General features: G+C 34.2%; 1 protein-coding gene across 7 annotated transcripts in view; it reads left to right on the top strand.

Moving 5' to 3' along the window:
• Window positions 1-11,475, top strand: part of ATF7IP (activating transcription factor 7 interacting protein) — a 127,247-nt gene that overhangs the window by 43,654 nt on the left and 72,118 nt on the right. The window contains exon 1 of one of the 7 annotated variants that reach the window (XM_021092313.1): window positions 5,600-7,116. The exons of the other annotated variants lie outside the window; for them this stretch is intronic. The gene's annotated coding sequence lies outside the window, so the exon portion shown is untranslated. Of the gene's footprint in view, window positions 1-5,599; window positions 7,117-11,475 lie in introns of those variants that run through there. 7 annotated transcript variants of the gene reach the window in all.

Here is an 11,475-nt window from a genome sequence, read left to right as displayed (position 1 = left end):
TGGTACTAAAAAGAAAAAAGAAATAAAAACAAGTCTATCATTGATTACATGTAAGGCCTTTGGTTATAGTGTGAGTTTTAATAAAGGAGAATTCTTTTGTTTGATTTAAGACTTCCAGGTCCTTTTGGTAAAGATAGTTAATTGCATTTTGTATGTGTAGAAGACTTTGTTCACATATGTACATGGAGTGTTCATTTGCATCATGCTCAGTACTATTTTTTTGTTTATAAAATTTGTTCTTTTAGCTTCTATGAGTATCTTTACCCATTACTACCATCCTGTGAGATAAGCATGCTATAGAATTATGCCCTATTTAGGACAGGGGAAAAGAGTAATTGGCTTATTTATGATGAACACATGGAAACAAGATTGCTTTTATTTTCTGTGCATTGCCTTTTATCATTAGTATAACGAGTATACTTGTTGACCTAGAAATGTGATTCCCTAAAGTAGGAACCAGTACTCAGTTCTTTCGGTATAATTGTTTTGTCTAAGTTGAAAATGTGACCCAGTAAAGGGAGTTTAGGTTAAAAACAAATGAAAAACAAAGTATTCAACTCTGGTTCTGCTGTTTTTTAAAATAACAGGTTTTTAGAGATTTAATTCTCATATCATACAATTCACTGGCTTAAACTATACAACTCAGTGTTTTTAAAATATTCATGTAGTTGTGCAACCATCACAATTTTAGAACATTTTTATTACATTATAAAGAAGTCTTGCACCTTTAGCAGCTACTCTTTATTTCCTCCCCAAACTCCCACCCTAGGCAACCACTAGTATGCTTTCTTTCTGTGTAGATTTGTCTATTCTGGATGTTTCATATAGATGGAATTATTCACTATGTGACCTTTTATGATGGGCTTCTGTCACTTAGCATGTTTTCAAAGTTCATCCATGATGTGACACTTATGAGTACTTCATTCCTCTTTATGGTCAAATAATGCTCCATTTTAATGAATATACCACATTTTATTTATCATTGCTAGATATCTCAGTTATTTTGGCTATTATTCTTAGATACTTTTGGGTTATGGTGAATAGCGCTTCTATGAGCATTTGTGTACAGATGTTTGCAGGAACATGTTTTTATTTCTTTGAGGTATATATACCTAGGAGTAGAATTGCCAGCTTTTATGGCAATACTATGTTGAAGAACTACCAGACTATTCCAAAACACATTTTACAGTCCCACCAGCATTATATGTGAATTCCAGTTGCTCTGTATCTTTTGCTGACACTTGTTATTTTCTGTCTTTTTTATTGTAGCCATCCTGGTATATGTGAAGTGTAACATCATCATGGCTTTGATTTGTATTTCTCTGATGACTAATTATGTTGAGCATCTTTTCATGTTTTTTGCTTATTGGCTTATCTTTGGAGAAATATCTATTCAAGCCCTTTGCTCATTTTAAAATTGGGTTGTTTTCTTGTTACTGAGTGATAATATTTTTTATATGTTTTAGTAGATACAAGTCTCTTGTCAGGTACATTACTTGCAAACATTTCTGCCCATTGTATGAGTTAATCTTTTCACTGTCTTAGTGTCCTTTGCAGCACAAAAGTTTTTAATCTTGAATTTTTTTTTTTTTTTTTTTTGGTCTTTTTAGGGCCACGCCTGAAGCATATGGAAGTTCCCAGGCTAGGAGTCAAATTGGAGCTGCAGGGGCTGGCCAATGCCACAGCCACAGCATTGCAGGATCCGACCTGTATCTGTAACGCCAGTTCCTTAACCCGCTGAGCCAGGTCAGGGATCAAACCTGAGTCCTTATGGATCCTTAGGTTAGTTACTGCTGAGCCATGACAGGAACTCCAAAAGTTTTTGATTTTTATGAAGTCCAATTGATCTGTTTTTCTTCTCCCTTTTGCTGCTTGTTCTCTTGGTTAATATGTAAAAAAACATTGGCTATTCTAATGTCATATAGATTTATATCTGTGTTTTCTTTTCAGATTTAGAAATTCTATTTTATTTTGCTTTTTAGGGCCACATTCATGGCACATGGAGGTTCCCAGGCTAGGGGTTCAATAGGAGCTACAGCTGCCGGCCAACACCACAGCCACAGCAATGCCAGATCCGAGCCTTGTCTGCAACCTACACCACAGCTCACGGCAACGCTGGATCCTTAACCCACTGAGCAAGGCCAAGAATCGAACCTGCAACCTTATGGTTCCTAGTTGGATTCGTTACCACTGAGCCGTGATGGGAACTCCAGATTTAAAAATTTTAGCTCTTAAATTTGGGTTTTTGATTCACCTGGAGTTAATTTTTGTATATAGTATGGCATAACAATCCAAATTCATTCTTTTGCATGGCTGTTCAGTTGTCCGTACACTGTTGTTGAAAACACTGTTCCTCATTGAGTGGTCCTGGTACCCTTGTTGAAAATTAATTGACCGTAGATGTGAGGGTTTATTTCTGACTGACATTTCCATTCCATTGTGCTATATATATCTATCCTTTTGATAGTAGTAACACACTGTAAAGATTACTGTAGCTTTGTAGTAAGTTTTGAAAATGGGAAGTATGAGTCTTATACTGTCCCCTCCTCTCCCCTCTGCCCATGATTGTTCTGGCTATTTAGGGTTTCTTGCATTTCCATATGTATTTTCTTTTTCCATATGTGTTTTTAAAACAATTCTTTCTTTCTTTCTTTTTGGCTGCACCCGTGGCATGTGGAAGCTTGCAGGCTGGAGATTGAACCCCAGCCACAGCAGTGACAACGCTTTAGCCCACTGAGCTACAAGGGATCTCCTCCACATGTATTTTAAGATCAGCTTGTCAATTTTTGCAGAGAAGATAGCTGGGATTTTGATAGGGTTTTGCTTGAATCAGTAGATCAATTTGAGAGTATTGACATTTTAGTATTAAGCCTTTTGATTCAAGAGTATGTGGTGTCTTTCGTTTTATTTAGGTTGTCTTAAATTTCTTCAACCATGTTTTATAAATTTTTTTATAGCATTAAGTTTTGTACTTTTTGTTAAATTTATTATTTTTGATCTGGTTGTAAATGGAATTGTTTTCTTAATTTTGTTCTTGAATTGTTCATTGAAAGTGTATACAAATATAACAGATTTTTTTAATATGATCTTATATCTTGCAACTTTGTAAACTCACTAGTTCTAATAAATTTTTTAGTGGATTTCTTAGAATTTTCTATGTAAAGGATTTTATCATCTGAAAATTAAGGTAGTTTTACTTTTTTCTTTTCAAGATGCATGAACTTTATTTCATTTTCTTGCCTCATTGTCCTGGCTAGAATGTCTAGTCAGTGCTGAACAGAAGTGTTAAGAGCAGGCATTTTGTCTTGCTCCTGATCTTAGGGTGAAAGCTCTCTCCCTAAGATCTTTGTTGGTTGTATGTTTTCCTTAGATACTCTTTTATCAGATTGAGGAAATTCCCTTCTGGCTTGTTGAGTGAGTTCTGTTATTATTTTTTGCTTAGATGACTAAATGAAAAGTTGCTTTTAAAAAGATACTTGATTAAGAACTTCTTTCTAATACTGTTGTAGCTAATATATGAACCAGTTTGCAGACTGGAGAAATTGAGAGTATACTGTTGGAACTCATTCACTGTGTGGATGGTCCTTAGTAATTAAATGACATTTCCATTTTCAAAGAGAAGAAAATTATGAAAAATACTGTATAGTTTATCACTTAACATTTCAATAAATTAGAGTACTCCATGGTTGTGAAATTTAAAGGGTAAAAGAAGGGTACATATGCAATGAAAACAACTTCATGCTGAATTGGGTGTCTGGTTGACCTTTCTAAGTTAATTATCTGTGCAGTGGAATGAATGATAGTAGCACAGTGATTGATGTATTACTTTAGACCATATGTAAAGTTGGATTTGTATAACTTGCCACTTAAATAAATGGGAAAAGAATATGCCTTGGTATAGTGTCTGCTGTATAATTGCCCCCGACATGATTGTCCGTTCATTTTTCTCCCATTGAAGGTGTTGTTTCGTTAATAAAAAGGGTAATTTATAATAAAGAAAATATATAAGGCATACTTGGGAATAATTAACCTCAAATTCAAGATTATTTTTACCTTTATGTAAAGGACTTGGGGATGGGGAAGGAGGAGCATGCTATCTGGTAGCTTTATGCAGAGGACTTTGTTTTTTATTTCTTATCTGGATGATGGGTACACATGTTAGTTTTTATATTTTACTGCATGTTCACTGGATTTCATAATAAAAAATTAATTATAATAAGAGCATCAGTATAGCTAGACATTAGTAAAATAATACAAAATTTGAGCTAGAACCAAACTTAGCAAGTGTTTGGTCTAACCTCCTCAGTTTTACAATTGAGCAACCTGAAATCTAGAGTTTGGGTGATTTATCCTGTGACAACTGTTATGCTAATGTTGGAACATGGAGTAGATCCTGTTTGTTTAGAAATCCTTTATGCTAAGATTTTACAATTATTTAAGGTATGGGAGACTATTATTCTTTCCTCTGGTAAAATTATACATCCCTGCCTTTTACCATGTGGCATGAAGCCTTTCACCAGGAGAGCATTTTACTCTCTACCCTATTAATGTCTAACTTGGCTTTAGCCAATTACTGTGAATGAAAGTGGTGAATACTATGTCAAAGAAATTAAAACTCATTGTATATTGTTCTGCCATTGTGTTCTTTTCTTTCTGCCACAAGACTATAGTTGTGGGGAATGGGAGAGAGCTTGCTCTTCCTTCAGCCTATGACCTAGAATGAAGGAGAATGTTAGGTATTAACCAATAAAACCTTTTTTTTTTTTTTTTTTTTTTTTTTTTACTGCATCATTATCTAGTGAAAGCTGACTGACACAAAAAGTAAGCCCTCTACTATTTTTCCTTAGGTTGGGTCAATTAGAAAGAGAAGTAAGAGCTATATCCTGGCATTTGAAGGATTTACATCTTTTAACTTCTCCTAAATCATTCTGGATGTTTTAATTCATCCAAGTGATGTGTGAAAAAATTTGGATAGGTGATTTCTTAAATTCTTGAGGAAATAAAATACATGACCTTTTGTAGCTTTAGTCATTACTGCTTAGGTGGTGGTGGAGTTTGGTGAGTGGGACAAGCTAGTAGGTAGGACCCTCATAGATAAATGGCTAATTTTCTAAAGGGGTATAATCTGATAAATGTATTTTAGAATTGCATTTGTTGTATCAAGTCAATTAGTTTGACTGCCTATGTAACTAACAGAATGATCCACAAAATATACTCAGAAATTATTTTAAGGTATCTTGCACTTTTTTCCATGTAGACTATCCTAGAATTTCTCAAGATATATCAGTGAATGCAACAAGTTAGACTATAGTGACCATTCTGGTTTAATGTGTGTGCATAACCACAATTTCAGGAGCATGACTTGCTCCTGTTTTGTCCATGGAATTGTTGGTAAAGCAAACTCCCTGTTTCCTTCGTTGCTGACTATTTTTCTTGTTTTGTTTTTTTTTTTTTTTGTCTTTTTGTCCTTTTTAGGGCTGCACCCGCGGCATATGGAAGTTCCCAGGCTGGGGGTCTAATTGGAACTATAGCCGCCAGCCTACACCACAGCCACAACAATGCCAGATCTGAGCTGCGTCTGCAACGCCGGATCCTTAACCCACTGAGTGAGGCCAGGGATCGAACCCGCAACCCCATGGTTCCTAGTCAGATTCATTTCCTCTGCGCCATGTCAGGAACTCCCGTTGCTGACTATTTTTAAACAGTTAGGGGATGTTCCATTACACATTTTGTTACCCCAGCTAATACCAGTAGGTTGATGACAGGCAGAAGGGGTTATTTGAGGTGTCAAAATATTATGAACACTCAGTACCTTCTGAATTTTTGAATAAGGAACAAATTTCATCAATTTTTTTTTTTTAAAACATGGTAGGATAGCTATTGACAATGTTTTTTATGCAGTTGAGAAAAGAATCATAGCATGGTAGAGTTGAAGCCCTATAGGGGCTCTGGATGCTCATGGAAATATTGCCAGTGATTGGGAGAAAGAAGTTCTGGGAACAAGATGAAAATCCTTGTGGGGTTTTTAACAGAAATGGTGAAAGTAATAATTATGTTTTACTAAAGTTTTAGAAAAATAATTATTGACATAGATGATAAGATAGCCAGCATTTAAGACAAAAATTTAGAAGGTCTGTATACTAAATGTGAGCAGTTAAGTATCAAGAGGATGAATCATTGCATCAGCGTTTTCACCAGTCTTCATTAATGAGCAGTGAACAGTACACAGATTATTAACAATTATTGTGCAACACACTGATTATTTTTTATGGTTTTATTTCCAGGACTATTGCAGAATTCTCAAGTAAAATTTAGGACTGCAAAGTAAAATCACACTGTTCTCAAATGAGAATGGGGTTCTTAAAGAATTTAGTAGCAGAGTTGCATTTGTAAAGAGACTAGAAATCTTCGGCATGAAGTAATTATTTAAGAGTAGGCCATTATTAGTCAGGCCTCTTGACTATTATAAGCCATTTAACTAAACCTCAAATTTAAATAAAAATCATTTTCAGAATAATGTTATACTAATGTCATTTATCAGGATGAATTTAATTGGAGTAACTGTGTCAAAGATAGAAGTGTCAAGTCCATTTAAATGGCTTTGCTTAACATTTTGCAGGTTTTTGCTAAAGTTTTATTTTTAAGTTTACTTTCATCAAATATCCATACTTTGAATTAATATAGTGTTTGTGTGTGTGTGCGCGTTTTGATCCGACAATCCTGGTATTTTCTGTTGTTTCGCTAGTAATGTGGTTCTTGGAAAGCAGTAGTATAGATCCTTGTTCATTTAACCAGGAAAACCCTACCCTAGACCTGTTACTGAAACAAAGAATCGGAGGGTATATTAGGAATATGTGTCAACTTCATTATTCATCTTTAATTTCATACCCGTTTGGATTCTTGGTGGAGCACTTGCCCTCATCTGCTTCCCTTGTTGCCAGGCAAGGTTCGTGATGCTGATGTCTGATTGGTTTTAGGCAACTACGGCTTTGAGCCAATCAGGCAGTAAATTTCAGTTCTCTCACAGGACTGAAGCCTTGAAGCAGCTGCTGATTTATTTTTCCTGTGGGGAGATTATATAAACTAAGAGTATGGCTGCAGCAAGCTCCCTCTTGGGTATGTTTGAAAAATTACAAGGTTCATATCTAATTGAAGGAGAAAAAATGAGGTTTATTTTTAAAACTTGTTTATGAAAATCTGGTAGGTAGTGAATTTGAGAAAAAAAATTCTGATAACAGATTTCCTATTTTTATTTTATAATTTTATGTTTAAAGAACTGTAGAATCATGTAAAATAGGAAAATTTTCCCTCAATTTACATGAATATTTATTGTATAATTTACACATTTGTTTTATTTCTTCAGAAGAGGAGAGCTCATATCTTTTTTGTAACCTGCTGCCAAGGACAGTTAAAGAGTAAAGAATATTGTAATTGGACTTACAACACTTAATACATGTTATCAAGAATCACATTTTAATTTCATTAGATGAATCAAACTAAGTCACTTCAGTGCAGTAGACAACAAAACACTTTATAATGCTAACCATAGTAAACCTTTGGGTCCAGAATACAATTAATTTTTGGAATTGGAAATCTTAACAATGAGGCTAGGTGGGTATAAAAATAATCTTGTTAGTTATTTGGATTTAAGGTTTTGCTGGATTTTTAGTATAAAATGTTTTATAGGTGTTAAAGACTATGGAATTTAAAAAGAAATTTACATTTGAATTTTACAGATTCTAACCTGTCGTATAGAAAAGTTTGTTCTTGTTATGTATCGTCCGTGTTTGACTCATTCCCCAGCTAGGGAACTGATTTATATTTCTGGAAGCATTCATGGTCATTTTTAAAGAGAAGATAAATTAAAATGGCATATAAGGTATAAATCTTATTTATTATGTTGTATATTTAATGCATGTTATAGATTTAGAATTTTATGCAATTATGTTCTAGATTGCTTATGTCAGATAAAGAACCTCACTGAAGTATTGTGAATCCAGGTTTTAACCATGTTTCTCTGACCTTATTGTCTGTCTCCTGTTGCTGGGCAGAAATCAGAATGCTGGCTCCTGATTGGCTGAGTTTGTGAGCAACTCTTCAACAGCCACTTAAATTCTTGAGCTTTTTGAGCAGGCTGACTGTAGGCTAGGGCATTACAGCTTTTGGTAATACTTCCCTTTGTTATTTCATAGCTATGATCTCTTTGCTAGAAAGAGGAGTGAGAGGAGTGGGTGGAGGGGGATGAAGCAGAGAAGAAAATAATGTTTTCACTTAAAGAAGAAGAGGTTCATTGGGCTTTCCTTAAAAGTAATTTACCCAAAATTTGAAAAAAAAAAAAAAAATCCAAGCCATAGAGACTTATTTGCAGGTAACACACCCTTCTTGGTTATTTAAATATAAATTCCTTTGGTAATGATGAAAGCTTTGTTGATGCTGTAGAAAAAAAATTATATTTTAAAGTGATGGTATTTCCCCAGAGTTCTTGAATATAAATATATAAGGACTTAAAAATATTTTTTTCTTACTGTCTTTCTCCTGACAAAATATTTTCAGGAGAAAGTAGTTCATCATGTTTTATACATTTACTTCTAGGTATGCAGACATTTTCTGCTGTAAAATATAAAGGGGGTTTTTCCTGTGAAAATAAATTAGAGTCATGTAAGAGCTTCATGATTCTAGTGTTGCCACCTAAAAAAAGTAGTATTTCTTTTGTAGAATAGTTTTGTGAATGGTATCTCAAGTTCCAGATGACAGTATTTAAAATGATCTTTAGAAATGTTTTGTTCTGGTTATGTAGTCATGGAGACTTGTTTGCAGGTAACACACCCTTCTCTAATGTGTGTCTTTCTTAAATATACATTGCTTATGCAAAATAGATTTTTCAAAACTTACTACTGATTGGTTTGCATAGATATGGCTGAACTAGTTTGAACTGGTTATTCATGATACTTATTGCTTTGTCTGTTTTTCATTATGCTTAGAACCCATAAAAGATCTGGTAAATGGCTGTAGTGTGCGCCCTTGTGGGTATAGATGGTAGTTATTCTGTAATTCTTTATATAGGTAGTCCTTTATTTTACTGAATTGAATGGCAATTTTGTTGATAAAACCTACTGTTTGGATTATGTTTATATATTAAGTATTATTGGTTATGGCAATTAACATTAAATGTCATGTATGTTATGTTGGGTTTTTAAAATTCATATACAAAAGAAATTTCACATTCTCTAGTTTATACCTAAAACATTCTGAATATACATAGACAATTATGATGATAGCATTTATTGAGTGCTAACTACCTTTTAAGTGCTTAATGTATAGGATCTCATTTAATCATTACTACAACCTCTGGGGCAGGTGCCGATATTCCCTTTTTAAGGCAGCTGAAACTAAATATTGAAATTTTAGGTAACTTGCCCTCTGTTATATAGTAAGTACATGGGAAAGCTGGAATCCAAATCCATGTTTCTGTTTGCATAATACATGTTCTTAATGAGGTTACTAAAAATAATGAAAATACACTTTTTTAGAGGAGTGTTTACTTTTTAAAATTAAAGTATAGTTAATTTACAGTGTTGTGCTAAGTTCTGCTATACAGCAAGGTCACTCAGTTATACACATACATACATACATTTAAAAAAATATTCTTTTCCATTATGATTTATCCCAGAAAATTGGATATAGTTCCCTGTGCTATACAGTAGGACTTTGTTGCTTATCCATTCTGAATGTAATAGTTTGCAGTGACTAACCCCAAATTCCCAGTCATAGCTCTCCTTTCCCCTCCCCCTTGGCAACCACAAGTCTGTTCTATATGTCTTTGAGTCTTTTTCTGTTTCATAGATAGGTTCATTTGTGCCATATCTTAGAATCTACATATATGTGATATCATACAGTATTTGTCTTTCTCTTTCTGACTTACTTCACTTAGTATGAGACTCTCTAGCTGTATCCATGTTGCTGCAGGTGGCATTATTTCATTCTTTTTTATGACTGAATAGTAGAGGAATTTTGCCTTTAATGAAGCTGGTGATAACTGCAAGTTATGTGTATAATAGCTGAGAAATACGGCTATTATGAGGTCATAGTCCAAAAGAATTACAATTCAGTATTTGGAAATTAAAATTTAAAGGATGACCATACTCCTTGTACTATAAATTTAATTATTTTGTATGTTTGGATTCGGCAAGCAAAAGTGACTACAGAATTTGCATTGTATCTTCTTTGCAGAAAAATTTTCAGTTAGCATGAGGTTAGACTGGATAGTAGGTGGGAAAAATTCTGAAGTTAAATTTTAGACTGTGGTTAATAACTCTCAAAATAGTGCCTATGATAATTTTGCATTGACATTTCTGCTTAATTTTAAGGTGATCTTTGTAATTAGTTTTACTCAGTTTTAAAATTTAAATTAAAAGGATAGAAAGACTAAGAAATATTAGTAATTGTCTTCAAGTGAGAGAATGAATGCAGATTTTGTACCACAGGCAAAATGGTTGGTTCTCAAGTTTTACTGGCTTCCAACAAATGGTCTGGGCCCTTGTTTTATGCCTTTCAGCTGGAGAACAGTGGAACACCAGGAATATACCTATAATTGAAAAAGTTGGGTTTGTTATTTGTTGCACTGAGGGAGAGTGCTCACCAAGGAGACACTGTGAGGCATATCAGTAAGAGGATGTTATTAAAACCTGATAAAGTGTTTAGTTATAGTATAGGTTGGATTTTGGTGGGGGAAGTTTTGAGAAGTAGAGCCTTACTCAGGATTCAGTGCTGTTGCAAAGTAGGGGCAATTCTATGCTTGAGTTTCTCAGTAACTGTTATCTATAGGGAGGATAAACTACAGTCAGGATAAAGCTGCAATTGATAAAAAAGTAGCCATCACCCCTTTAGTCAGATAGGGCAATGTTTAGTATTTTATGGGTTGCTGGGTTACACAGTGAGTGACCTTGTCTAAACTGAATGTTGAGGTTGTTTTGTGTCCAGCATTGGATCAGTTTATAATAACATTGAGGCCTAGCTTTGAGCCTCAGATAAAGGTCCCAAACTTCAGAGGCTGCTTTTTTTCCTTTCTCCAACCAAAGCAAATGTATCATAACATCATTCCCACTGGAAATGATGATGTTAAATAAAAATCCAATGTAAAAGCAGTATTCTTGATCCTGGTCTATCTTAGTCCTTAAGGGATATTTTGTTTTATTCCTACAGACTGGCAATGTTGTCTTCCTCTAGGACCAAATTTTTGCCTTACTACTGGCCAGATGTTAACACAGAAACTGTGATAGCATCCTTATCTTACTTTACTTGCTTTAACCCTTTACCGATCTTACTTTACTGTTAAGTGTGATATCTGCATTTTTTTGTAGCTAATCTTTATTAGGTTCAAGCTTTTTCCTTCTATTCTTAGATTCTGAGAGTTTTAATTATGAGTGAGGTATTGAATTTTGTTCATTGAATGAATATTCTGTTGGTTGAGATGAT

Source organism: Sus scrofa, chromosome 5 (assembly GCF_000003025.6).
Source record: "Sus scrofa isolate TJ Tabasco breed Duroc chromosome 5, Sscrofa11.1, whole genome shotgun sequence".
Taxonomy (NCBI): domain Eukaryota; kingdom Metazoa; phylum Chordata; class Mammalia; order Artiodactyla; family Suidae; genus Sus; species Sus scrofa.
Note: the sequence above shows the minus strand (reverse complement) of the source record. Positions and strands in the feature narration are given on the sequence as shown.